We start from the raw sequence: 14,851 nt of genomic DNA, 5'->3' as shown, positions 1-14,851 counted from the left end.
TTTTTTTCATTTAAAAATTCATTGACATTTTCTTTTCCATTAAAAACTGGTAGTTGACCAAAATTTTATTCTCTTAGTGGTCATTATATCCCAAGTCACAGGCTGACAGGAAGTGGTAGAACCCATCGAAGATGTGATAAGGCTTTAAGTCACTAGTGCAATTTTTGTCTCCCAGTATGGGCTACGGTTTGAGCCTTCCCTTCTATGGCAGAGCCAGCCAACATCTGCCACTCAAGTCATGGCTCACTAGTCACATGTCTTCCTCAAAATGAGTATCACTTCTACATGTGCCCTTGAAGCCTGGGTGAAATCTCAAAATCCTTAGCACAGGGCAACAGGAAACCAAACTTGGTTGATTAAACTTGCCTGTCAAGATAAAGTCATTCTCCACCACAAATAGTAGCTGGACTCTCAAGTAATGTTAGTGGTGACAATTACAGGCACTTTGATATTTATAATGCACTCTCATAGGTACTATTGCCTTTAGAGAAATTATTTTATTAAGAGAGGCACCAAAGAAGAGCTGAAATACATATGGTTTGTGTAAATGTATGCTTCCACCTCAGGACTTGCTTTATTTAATTTTATCTATATTTCTAGGATACTTTGTCAAATAGAGATGGTAGAGGTCTTGCCTGGAGCTCAATTTCCAGATTCTTCCATAACAGTTTGGGAAGAGAGTGGAAGCAACTTGAAATAGTAGAACCATGTGGTATCTCTCTTTATGTCCCTCAACATATATCTGACTGTCTGGCTAAACATCATGAGAGGATATTGCACAGTGCTTTGGGCAGATCACCAAAGAATTTGGTATATATTTTAGAACAAGGTACACTGTGGATGTCCAAGTATTAAAGGACAAAACTGACTCGTCTCTTTCAGTGAGTTCAAGTGCAGAGCAACATCACTTGCGTTCACAGACAAGAGGGAAATAAAATGAGAAATCCTGGATTGTGCTGTGCCTGAGCACTGAACGTCTCTTAGAACACAGAACAAAGTGAGTATAAATTTTAATTCACATTATCCAGAGAGACAATAGTTGGTAAACAAAAGCATTTCTCTGGAAGCTCTAAGGTGCCATGTAAATGTTAATTCCTTTGTGGTACATTCTGCAACATCAGTAAATGATGTAGGTCTGCTCTGAACTCTCTCTGTTACAGACAATTCTCAAAACTTAATGAAAATACTGCTGGCATGATCACCAGATCTAGAAAAAAATTCCAGAAACAGCCTTCTAAAGTTATATGAAGAAAACAAAAAGAAATTTTCAGATCAATTTCTTACTTTAAAAGGAAAAAATATTCTCCTCCCAGTCTGTGCCCTATCTTCAACAGAAAAAAAAAGTTCAGTTCTAAACAAAATATCAGTTCTAACAAAATAATTTATATTGGTCTTGTATTATACGTTGGTTTTCACTATATCACCACTGAGATTAACAATGGCTAGAGTGTTTTCTACAATAATGTAAACTCGCAAACCTAACCCGTCCTTTGATTTGATTAAAAGTGAATCTATAAGAAATATAGTGACTCTATCTATCTATCTATCATCTATCATGAAGCTATAAGAAATTTCTGCTGTGGTGGATGGAAATGCTGCTTCAAAGATCAAAGTTTCTTAACTTAAATATTTCACTTTCATGTAGAGGACTCTGGTTCATTCATATATTACTTATGCCTTCCTATACTTCTTTATTGTGTCAGAAAAAAGCCTTAATTAATAAAATTTTATGTAAGTAAAATCCAGTGCAAGGGGCATAAGCTCAGGATAAAGTACATTGTTTAAATCTCAGCTTTATCATTTACTAGGGTTTATTGATCAAAATGAATAGACAGTATGGCAAAGTTTTCTTTGGATGTCAAAATACCCTTCAATTCCTAGTTTTTCTTATTTGTGAGAGGAAGATGGCAGAGCTATTCTTGGATGAAAATGTGGAAGGTCTTTCAAAAGACTGGAATAGAAAACAAAATATGTTTCTTTCTATTTATTATGGAATGTGCCTTTCTGAGCCTGTAAGAGCAAGTGTCAAGGTGAGCAAGTTCACATTTGACCTTTAAAATATAACACTCCGGTTCTCACAGAAAAGTGTGGGAATACTATATTTGAACCTGGGATGGGAAACTTGGGTGATGATGTACAATTTATGGATGGCTCAAAAAGACTTGAAAAAATCCCCAATATTTGTGCTGGGCACTAGAACCCATTTGGATGTAGCTTCTTTTCACATTTTTAAAACCTATTAGCGTATTTGGACTCTGATTATCTGCAAGGTTCATGTTGCTTTAGAGCTAAATAGGGAGGTGCTATGAAGCTGCATGAAATAATTCTTACCTTTGCTCTTCATACAAAGTGCAAGCAAAACCAATCCAATGGGTGCATTCCCAAATGACTTTGTAGGGCAATAGGACACAAAGGCAACCTCATACAAAACTGTAAACAGCCACTAAATTAATCTCCTCAGTAAGAAAATCAAATGAGGTGCCAGAAACAGAGTGAGCAATATTTTTGATTTTACAAGAAAAATGACTTAAACTTCACAATGAATGTGCCATTGAAAGCCAGCTTGAAAGAAGATTTCAAGGCAGTTATGTCTGGAAAGATATCCTGGTTTATTGTATGTGTTTTTGTAGAAAGAGAAAGAGTAAGGTAAGATACTTTGATGTAGATAGATGATAGATTAGCTAGATAGGCGAATAGATGATACAGGATGACACCTTCCCATCTATCTATACCTTCCCATCTATAACTACATGTGCTCATGTGTGCGCGCGCACACACACACACACACACACACACCTAACTTTTGTCAACCCTCTCAAATTGCTACATTAAACCAAGTTCCCTCAATTATTCATACATACCCGAATTATGTTTTTAGAAATGGAAAATTTCAGGAAATGATATTCCCAACACGTGGTAATGTGAACCAGCTTTGCCTCAACTCCTTTCCTTTTCAGAAAGTAACATTCTGTAATTGAAAGAATCATTAAAAAGGTTTTATATAGCCATATATAAAGAGTATTCAAACTGGCTAATGAATATAATTCAAGGATGTTAAGGTATTTGGTCTTCTTTACAAGAAGTCCATTAGGAGCCAAACTGCTGGAAGAAAAATATGTCCATGATAATAAACTCCATGACAACCTTTAGGATACCAAAGTCTGAACAAGTAGATTCTTCAAGGAGCCATTTGTTAGTTATAAGCATTAGAAAAAGGTGATCAAATTTATACCGTAAGTGTTGAAGACTCAGAATTAAACCCACAGAACTATGCCTACTTAATCTTTGATAAAGGAGCTAAAACAATAGTATGGAAGAAAGATAGCCTCTTTAACAAGTGGTGCTGGCAAAACTGGCTCAACACATGCAACAAGCTAAAACTAGATCCTTATATATCACCCTGTACCAAAATCAATTCCAAATGGATTAAAGACCTTGAAATCAAAACAGGCACCCTGAAGACACTAAAGGAAGGAGTAGGAGAAACACTTGGGCTCCTTGGCACAGGACGGAACTTCCTTAACAAAGACCCTGAAAGGCTACAAATCAAAGAAAGGTTGGACAAATGGGACTGCATCAAACTGCAGAGCTTCTGCACGGCAAAGGACATAGCTCTCAAGATAAACAGAAAGCCCACAGACTGGGAGAAGATCTTTACCGGACATTCAACAGACACAGGCCTCATCTCTAAAATATATGCAGAACTAAAAAAATTACCTTCTTCCAAAACAAAACCGCAAAGAACCAATAGCCCCCTCGTCAAGTGGGCTAAAGACTTACAAAGAAACTTCTCTGATGAGGAAATGAGAATGGCCAGTAGACATATGAAAAAATGCTCTACATCACTGGCCATAAAGGAAATGCAAATCAAAACAACATTGAGATTCCATCTCACCCCAGCAAGAATGTCATATATCAAGAAAACTAATAATAACAATTGTTGGAGGGGATGTGGCCAAAAGAGAACCCTACTTCATTGTTGGTGGGAATGTAAACTGGTTCAGCCACTCTGGCAAGCAGTATGGAGATTCCTCAGAAGGCTCAATATAGAACTCCCCTATGACCCAGCAGCCCCACTCTTGGGTATCTATCCAAAAGCCCACAAACAAAATCACAGTAATGCCACCAGCACAACAATGTTCATCGCAGCACAATTTGTCATAGCGAGAAGCTGGAACCAACCCAGATGCCCCTCCATAGATGAATGGATCAGGAAAATGTGGTACATTTACACAATGGAATTTTATGCCTCTATCAGAAAGAATGACATTGTTCCATTTGTAAGGAAATGGAAGGACTTGGAAAAAGTTATACTAAGTGAAGTGAGCCAGACCCAAAGAAACATGGACTCTATGGCCTCCCTTATTGGGAATAATTAGTACAGGTTTAGGCAAGCCATAGCAGAGCATCACAAGGCCCAATAGCTATACCCTTAGGAACACATAAGATGATGCTAAGTGAAATGAACTCCATGTTATGGAAACAAGTGATATATCACAGTTGTAACTACTTTCAACGTCCTATGTGTATGTGTAGTTTCTATTATTGATGATGTTCTTGTATCACCTTCCTATGTTTGTACCTACACTATCTCTGTAATCTTATCTGAGTATATTGGAAACCGTGTTTACTGGTATTGGAAGTAGGAAATTCAAAGGGAATACCAAATTTGAGAGACACAGGGTAAAAAAAGAGAAATAACTACAAAAGCAATACTTGCAAAACTGTTTGGTGTAAGTGAACTGAACACCTGGGGGGGGGGGAGGGAAAGGGGGAGAGGGAGGGGGGCATGAGGGACAAGGCAACAAACAGTACAAGAAATGTATCCAATGCCCAACGTATGATACTGTAACCTCTCTGTACATCAGTTTGATAATAAAAATTTGAGAAAAAAAAAGAATAGAAAAAAAAAGATGGGTGGATTCTCAATAATTTTTGAAAGAAGAGTAGGCTAGAATTCTTTATGGTTTAGATGTGGAGAATATGGAAACGAGAGGAATCAAGTGTGAATCTCAGTTTTGGAAATAAGGAACTTTATGTAGAGTTTTTTAATTTTTTTTTTTACAAAGGTAGGAAAGGAGAGGATATGGATGGAGGCAGGCGTTGGTGACATTTAATTCCGCTTTCCTTCAGGATATCTAAATGAAAATAGTAGTAGGGTGTTATATATTTTATTTTGGTGTCTAAGAATGTAGAAAATTTTGTCCACAACTTGATTAAGCCAGAGCCACTTAATTAAATTTGGGGTCTGCATATAGAAGGTCCTATCGAGGTGGACAGAATTGAAGGCTCATAGCTTCTCATTTGAGACAACCTGCATCCTACTTTCTTAGCCTTCCCAGCATCTATCTCTTTTGCCTGAGCAAATGACAGCTGTCATCTAGTTATCTGTAGTAGTTCCTCTAGTCCATTATGATATCCACACAATTGATGCATACCCACACATTATGATGCATCCATGTCTTTGCTTATCCTCCTCCCAACTCGTTTCTTTCCTAGCTAATTCCAGTTCATTCTTTCTGGCTTGGTTTTGACATCACTTCATCCTTACAGACTTTTGTCATCCCTTCAAAGTCTAAGAGTGTTTTTATTTTCATAAAAGCCCAAGTCCTGCTTCATCTAGACCATGAGAAAAGAGCCATGGGTCCTATAGTTGTTTACACTGTTTGCTAGACCAGAATATAGAATAACAGAAGACTGTCTTTATTTTAAACTAGTAGCAATCAGGCTGGTGAGAATTTATACATCAATCTTACATAGGTGACAGTATAGGTTATTAATATTGTTGCATAAACAAACGTTTCTTTATGCATTTGAACCTCTAAGAAGAAGCTGTAGTAAAGAAAACTCTGCATAGTTCAGATCATTGGGAATTCTTTCTGAGTAGCTAGGACAAGGAAGGGAAGACATGAGGAAACTTTTTGCAGAGGCATTAAATGTCCAGAAAGTCACCTTGAATAACTTTTGGTGATTCAATTTTTTTTTGAGGGCTATTCATTTCCCTCTTACCTATGTGCCCTAGAAAAGCAAATTTTGGGAGAGAGAAATACATTAAATTATTAATGACATGAAAGGTAAAATCTTGTACAGGAAAGAATACTGATCCAGGCGTCTAGAAGTCTTGGCTATGTGTTATCTTGGTTCATTCTTTAAGTTGATGCCTGAACTCGGGTTGTATGGGCAAGGCAGTGGTGATCGCTGGCAGATATAAGGGATGAAAGCAGTTGTCTACCAGGCAAGGGATAGCATTCTTGGATGGAATTGAAAACACAGTCATGAACTTCTTAGTAACGCTTCCCTCAATAGTGAGCTACCTAGAAGATAAAGGAGTTATAAGTTATAAGGCACAAACCAAAAATAATGTTTATAGGACAAATAACCAGACCAGCCTTTCAGAGATAAACAACAACAACAACAACAACAAAGAGACTTTGTGCAGCAAATCAAAAAGGAGAGAGAGCTGGGAAAGGAAACTGGGACTGGGAAACAAGACTCTGAAGCCAGGCAAGATTCTCTTTGTCTCATCTTTTCAGTCTTTGCATACATAAAGAAATGGAAAATTCTGATAGCTTAATATTTTACTCCGCTTTCTTGGTGACATGTTTCAATATACATGCATTGTTGCAGTCCCTTCCTGAGCTCATGAAATACTTTGCAGGTTTGTAGCAGTACCTAGAGTGTGTTCCTTCTTGCCTTTGGGTGTAGCAGTCTATATAATTTAAATTCATGTACACACACTCCTGGATGTTTGCACAACCACCCCATAAACTAACAACAATCTTTTCAGAACGCATTCCACTATCGAACAACATCTGACTACTCTTGAACACTTTGGAGTGACAGAAAAAGGAAGTGCTAAAAAGAAGCCAGAGTCACTACTGTTCAGGAGATTCCGAGGGTACAGGGATTTCCTTTGAAGAAAAACAGTAGTCCATTTGTGAACAGCTAACCACCATGTAAAATTCATGATGCTTGGAAAAAGGCAACCTCACCGTGACAATTTTCCAGATTCCTTGTTCCTTGATTGTTTACAAGCGAGGCTTAGCCAAATGCAAGAGAATTCTTCCAATCCCTCCATTCTTAATGGGTAGTCTTGCTGTAAATTGGGTTCTGAGTTTCTTGATTTTCTCAGAATTTGCTGACATTACTTGAAATACCCCGCCTTGTCTCATTTCCTGATAAGCAAAGCATACAGCCAAGCCTTTTCTTGGGCAATTTTGAGAGAGAGTGGAGTATTATCATTAGTAATACCATATAATAGTACCATTAAGAATCTTGGCACCAACCTGTCATTCATTTTCAATATCATGGGAAATAGATGTATTTGGACTCCTGTAGAGCTGCCTAAGCCCTGCATCTTTCAGAGGAGGCTGAGAAGAATGCTCTAATGCTTGACGCTATTGTGGGCCTGTGCAGACCTCATAGACTCCACATTAGCAGAGTGGAGCCTATTAGCCTTGACCCCAGAACCTGTGTTTCATGACTTCACATCTTTTACTTCCTTCAGCACTGGGTAGCTTACAGGCATCAAATAAAACATCGATTGGAGCTTTATGGTTTTTCCCCAAGGGAAAGAAGCAGCAGCAGCAAATGTAATCCACCCCCTCCACCTTTTGTTGTTGTTGTTTTTGGATGCAATGGCTGAAAGGATGGGAGAAATGGAATCTTGTTCCGTGTCCAGAGACCTTTTTCCTAGTTCCAGCCTCCTTTCCCAGCTCTCTCTCCTTTATCTTTCCTCTATGAAGTCCCTGGTTGGTTGGTCTCTGCTAGGTTGGTCTATGTATTTGTCCTATCAACATGAGTTTTGATTTGTAGCTTATTAGCTTTCCAAATGATATCCATTTACAGGAAACAGTTTACCTTTTCTTCTCCGTTTGCTTCCAAACCTTAATGTTCTCAGAATGAGATTACATTTTATCTTTTATGTAAAGCTGTGCATTTCCTGTGATAAACAATTCTGATTTTGAGCTTAGCGGTAGTGATCAAATGGTAAGTAAATCAGACAATGTTTTCCCTTCTCAAATGGGAACTCTTAGTCAAGTGAGGTGAAATGATGTTCATTTATTGTCTAATTATTTCTAACATTTATCGTGCCAAGAGTTGTGTTTGATAAGACTTTTGCAAATCCTTACATTGGACGGTGTATATATTTTATATGATAGACATTCCCCCTCTTTTCAGCTGGGAAGAAAATTGAGGCTTAGAGACGTTACGTAACTTTCCAAAGGCCTTCTGAATGCTGAAGCAGGTAACTGTGAAGTATATTTGCTAGGCCTACAGGACTTGTACACCATTCATTTGACCTTTTCTAGCTTCTTTCTGTAATAATCAACACAAACATAAGTACACACATACATGTGTGTATGTGTGTGTGCGTGAAAGTAGGTATGTTTGCCTCTCTCTCTGTCTATACACATACAAATAAATTGAAAGAAGATAGTGTTCATAAGGAAACTAAACACATGTTAAAGACAGAATCATAGGCTTTGTTAACATTCAACCTTTTTTAAATACTTTATACCCTGGTTATATGACAAGCATAAACTAATCTCATTGACCTTATTTTCTTTCTTGTAAGTGGGCAAGTAATAAGTACAAATTAGTGATTGAAGTTTAGTCGATTTCACAGAATTGTAATGCGGTTTTTTATAAATATCTATAATTCAGGATACGTTGGCTACTGAAGTCTCCACTCCTCATACATTGTCACAAGAATAACACAAAGCACCATTAATATTTTTCTTCAGCGGCTGAATATAGTGGAAACTTAAATGTTCAAAATAAATCTCAATGAGACCATTCGGTTGTCAATGAACTCCACATTACGGAAACAAGGGCTATAGCACTGTTGTAATTATTCTCAACATGCCATCTTAACTTGTACTACTTTTTTTCCCCTCTTTTTCTTTCTCTGTTTGAGTGATTTGTTTAGTTTTGTTTCTCTTGTAGTCCCTTCCTGTGGCTGTACCCTTGCTACCACTGTATTACACCCGTGTACCCTGGATACTGTTTATACCGGTAATATTACTGGGGAAGGGAGAGGGAATACCAAAATTGAGAGACAAAGAACAAAAAGACAAACCATTCAAAAAGCAACACTTAGAAACCATTTGGTGTAAACCAACTGCACAACTGCTGCAGGGAGAAGGGAAAGGGAAGGCGGGGGGGGGGGTGGGGGAATGAGGGAGGAAGTAACAAGTAGAACAAGAAATGTACTCACTGCCTTTCATATGAATCTGTAACCCCTCTGTATCACACTTTGACAATAAAGCTGTATAAGAAAATGTATAAGAAGGATACATTTATGAACTATACAGTTTTATTACTTTACCTCATATCAAGTGACACAAATTAATTACAAAGTACAGAAAATTGAAAGTATATAAGTAATTAATAGGGGCTTGGTGGATGCCAAATGAGAAATTAAGAGCCACTTCATTGCAAATGAAATTGGCGATAATTATTTCTTCTTAGGTTATATACAGTTTGGGCTACAGATGTACACAGTAAAGCTAGAGTCATTTTATAACTTGTATTCTATTATTAAAATTACTTAATAAATATCTAGTATATATAATGTACTTTTCACTGAAGTAAAATTTTTGGTAGTTTCAAAATTTTATAGATTGCCAAATTCTTATTTGACAGTATGAACAATAGCCCAGACTTAGTTTGAATTATCAATAATTCATAAACATTTTTATAAAGTAAAGAAAGATTAGATGCTTATGTACCTAATGAAAGACATTGAAATATGGGAAATTCAGAAATAAGTAGAGTGTTGTTTTACAAATGCTCCATGCTATCTTAGAGGACCTAAAAGGAAAATGAATATTTCACAAAATTAATGAATTTCTATATATCTGTGAATTTCCCAAATATCTTTCTGACATTAATTTCTAGGTTAATTCCAAGAAGTCTAAGAACATAGTCTGCATTATTACTATTCTCATAGTTTTAAAGTTGTTTTATGGCTCAATATACATTCTATCCTTGTGAATATTCCATGAGAAAATTCTACTGAGAAAAAAAACATGATGTGTGTTATAAATATCAGTGTGATGAAGATGGTTGATAGAGCTTTCAGATTTTGTATTGTTGATAATTTTTTAAATTTCATTGTCAAGGTGATGTACAAAGGGGTTACAGTTACATAACAACGTAGTGAGTACATTACTTATACTATTTGTTACACCCTCCCTAATTTTTCTTTCCTTTCTGTAGCTCAGATAAACATACATACAATATATAGTGTACCAAAATCATATACAGTGACCACAGGGGGTACTCCGTAGGAAATTCACTTAGTAAATTGATAATTTTAAGACAGTGTGTAGAAATGTGCTGTGATCATGGCTTTATTTCAGTACTGTAATTTCAAAGACTTTCCCATATTTCAAAGTCTTTCATTAGGTACATAGTCATCTCTATTTAAAATTAATAGTCAATTCTTAGTATTTTACTCAAATTTATTTAGTATGCTTCTCTATCTTTGTACTTTAACCTAGACATATTGACATGTCACAATGGGTTCCATTGTGAAATATAAATATATATATATACATACATACATACGTGTGCGTGTGTGTGTGTGTGTGTGTGTGTGTGTGTGTGTGTGTGTGAACCCTCCAGCCATCTTGTGGAATACTTTGTTCTTGGTATTTATTGAATCAATTTTATTTGGCTGTTATGTTCAGATCATTTACAAGATGATTAGCTATTGCTTGGAAGAAAAATAACAAAATACACTTATGTAAGAAATTCATAGGATACCAAACATGATAAAATATGTTAGACTAAAATATGGATGACTATTCGCTGTCATCAGAATTCCATTGGAAATATTTTATTTCCTGTATTTATAGAGGTAAAACAGGTCCTTATATTTTGTTTCGGTGATCACATCTTTTTACATACAGACTCTAGTTATATTCTGTATTCTTGTCAATGTGGACTGATTGCAGAATTAATCTTGAGGTAACTGTTGGATTGACCTTTCATTGATGGATCTGTTACCTGCTCATCAGACTGAATTTTCATAAGCCTACTTGACTAAGTGAAGTCTGCTTTAAGTGGCTTTTATTCTAGCAGGCAGCAAGCAGTGGAGAGATGGTAAAGAAACTGATCTACCATGCGGTAGATCATCACCTACTCGCACTGTCATAACCAATAGCGATGATTTCCATAATATCATTTCAGTTAAATTGATTGATTATATGTGTTGTTTTCAAAGGAAATGGCACTGGTTCCCTATCAGCTCACTTCTTAAGCATGGAGGATCATATATAACCTAATGCCTATCAGAGAGGTTTATTCTGTATTTTTCTTACACTTAAATGTCTTTAAATATATATATGTGTAAATATATATATATATTTGGAAAAAAATGCTTGAGAAAAGCAAGAGAACAGTACAGCTGAAGAGCATTCTGAGCTGATAAAAATGATACAGGCTAATTGCATACTATAAGGAGTTGGCAGCCAGGAGGGAGCCTTGGAGACCAAGATCAGAGTGACACCACTGTAATGTAGTCACAGTCCTCTGTGCTGTGGGAAATAAAGAAGAAGGGGTGAAGAGTATAGGTAGACTCTAGCAATAGTCCAGGTATAAGATTATAGCCATGTAAAAGTGAAGGCAGAAACAAGAGATAGGATGAAAAATGAGAATTTTTTTTTCTAGTCCCGGGGCTTGGACTCAGGGCCTGTGCACTGTGCTTGACTTCTTTTGCTCAAGGCTAACACTGTATCACTTGAGCCACAGAGCCACTTCCTGTTTTTTCTGCTATGTGGTGCTGAGGAATCAGGGCTTCATGCATGCTAGACAAGCACTCTACCACTAAGCCACATTCCCACCCCAAATTTTTTAATTTCTAAACAAAAAAAAAGCCATTGTAAATATGGAAAATGAATCAAACAAAGAAGTTGGGTATGATTCTAAACAAAGGTGTTGGACATAGTTCCTAAGTTCCACAGACCCAAATGAGAAACTGTAGCCAAGCAGGTTGAGAGTAGAATCTAAAGTTTATCCTGTAAAAATATGCATATATTTTTATTGTTATTGTAAAGGTGATGTACAACAGTTACAGATACATAAACCAAATAATGAGTACATTTCCTTTTGAACAGTGTCACTGCGTCCCTTTGCCTTTCCCAGAAGTTGTAAAGTTCGTTTTCAGCATAGTGTCTAGTGAGTGTCACTGCTGCATTTGTGCACCCTTTACCTCTTACTCTCCCCCAAACAGATAAACTTACAAGGCAAAAGGTACCGAAAACAAGAACAAAAAACCTCCTATTTCCATTTCTTGCACTTCATTTTGGTAAATGCCATTTTATATGATGATATGCACCTAGCTATTGAGACAGTGTGATCCTCTCCTAAACCATACAGGTCTCTAGATATTCACACACTGAGACCAAAGGTTACCTCTGGGACATAAAATTCGGGTTCCTATTGGATATTCACAGAGACGGAAATTAAGAATTTCCATCTTGGCAATTTGGAGTTAAGAAAGGTTATCCATCCTAGGCAACAAAAAAATGGGTAGATTCATGGATCAGCGCTCAGATTACTGATTTATTTATTACTTCTTTATAAAATTTTAACAAATAATACATTGTTATATCCCTAAATATTAATAATGGAATTAACAAATACAATCGACCAAATATTTTATTTGAGTTATCAAGTCGTAAATGAAAGAAATAATGCATTCCCTTTCAAAAGTGAGTTTCCAGTGACAGCATGTATGGTATTTCATGATTTAGGAGGATTTAGGTATGGGATATAAAAAGGAAGCCAATAAGTAAAGTTCAATAATAAGTTCAATAATTAAATATCGTTGGTTACAAAGGTCATTCTTAATGGGATTAAAGATGATATGCTTATATTTTAGTGTATTGGAAGAAAGAGAATATCCTTAGTTATTCATGAAATCTGAATGGTACATGGCAGTAGGTAAAAGATATCATAAAATGAAGAAAACGAAAACATCATTTTTTCAGTGATCCTCAATTTAAGAAAATATAGAACATGTTTTCCCTCTCAGAGATATTGTGAATGGTGGTGTTTCTTACAGGATTGACAAGCTAGATTTTTCTAATAATAATAGTTGCCAATTATTATTGCTACTTTATGCTTGGCTTTAGGTTCACCATGTCCCAACTGCGGTTCTAGCCACTCCTTCTTAGCTTCCTTAGCCAGCTCATTCCTTTCTTCTTCTAATTGAATTTCAGGGTTCCATAACGTCCTGTTTTTTTTTTTTTTTAGTTTTTTTAGATTTATCCTTTGAGTTCTGGATCCTATTATGCATTTGCTACTCCTTTATCATAGGATAACTCAAAGAATCCTTAGTTTGTGTTTAAACACTACATCTAAGGATAATTATGTCCTCAGTCCTTATCTTCTATCTTTTCTTAACATTATAAAAGCAAATAAATTAACTATGTAATATTTATGACAGAAATATTTCCTAAAATATAAATATTTAAATAAATAAAGTATAAATACATAAATATAACAAAATAAAAAATATATAATATATTTGCTAGAATATAAAATAGGTTTTTTAAACAATCACCAGGAAAAAAGAAAATACACTTAAATAATGAGCTATATAATGTAAATGTGCACGAGGTTGTTTTCTTTTTGCTGTTTTTTGTTTCTTTTTGTTCTTTTTTATCCACATTTATCTGAGTATAAAGGGAGGCATAGAAATGGAAGGACAAAGAGTGACACTCACTGGACATTGTGTTGAACTATATAACTTGTGGGTGAGAATGGGAGGGACAAAGTAGGAGAGAGTGAGGGAAGGGGTGACATTGTCCAAAAAGAAAGGTACGCTTTCTCTGACTAAGGTAACTATAAGCCCTCTGTGCATCACCTTTATAGTAAAACTTTAAAAAAAATCTCAGGGTCAGGGAATGTGTTAGAGTTCTCTAGAGGAACAGTTGGTTGTATATATAGAGTGAGTTTTATTCAAAGGAAACCTTATTAATTTTCTCACATCACATAATGATAGAGACTGAAAATTCCTAATAGTTGCAGTTTGCCAAACTAGACACTTAGAAAAGAAAAGGTGCAGTTTCAGCCGTGACCAAAGGCCCCCACACAGGGAAAGCTGACAGCACAAATGCTCATCAGAAACATGACAGGCTCAACGCAAAGAGCTGGGCCTGGGTACAATCTCTGAGCTCTTCAGCTCAAGGCTAGCACTCTACCACTTGAGACACAGTGTCACTTCCAGTTTTCGGGTTGCCAATTGGAGATAAGCATCTCATGGTCTTTCCTGCTTGGGCTGGCTTTGAACCATGATCCTCAGATCTCAGCCTCCTGTGTAGCTAGGATTAGCACAGAGGAGTTCCTCATTACTGGGGCTTTTTGTCTTTTTCTTTTCCTCTTCAGGGCTTCAGTTACTGGGATGAGAATTGCCTCAGGGAGGGTGACCTGCTGTATTCAGTCTACTCGTTCAAATGTTTCTCATCAAGACCCTCTAGAATTCCTATCCAGAACAATATGCCACCAAATGTCTAGGCAATCTAAGGTCCAGTGAAATTAAAAAAAAATTAATCATCACAGAGAAGTTTTAAAATTCAACTATGTCTTTGCTTTCCATAGCTCTATTACACAGTTGCCTGTCATTATTCCACTAGAGCCTTCTTTGGATTGCTTTCTTTGATATTTTTAGAACTGTCCTCTTTTTATTTTATTCCCAATCCCCATAAAGGCTTTGTCAGTTAGATGATTTTTTTCTCCTATTTTACCAACAATTTCGTTCTTCAAAAATATCTCTTCCAGCATCACGAGATTAATATTCTTAAAACATCCTCCCATGTCATTTTCTTGCTCAGGACAG

This window comes from Perognathus longimembris, unplaced genomic scaffold, assembly GCF_023159225.1.
Source record: "Perognathus longimembris pacificus isolate PPM17 unplaced genomic scaffold, ASM2315922v1 HiC_scaffold_5105, whole genome shotgun sequence".
Lineage (NCBI taxonomy): Eukaryota > Metazoa > Chordata > Mammalia > Rodentia > Heteromyidae > Perognathus > Perognathus longimembris.
The sequence above is the reverse complement of the archived record's forward strand: the minus strand, read 5'-3'. Positions refer to the sequence as shown.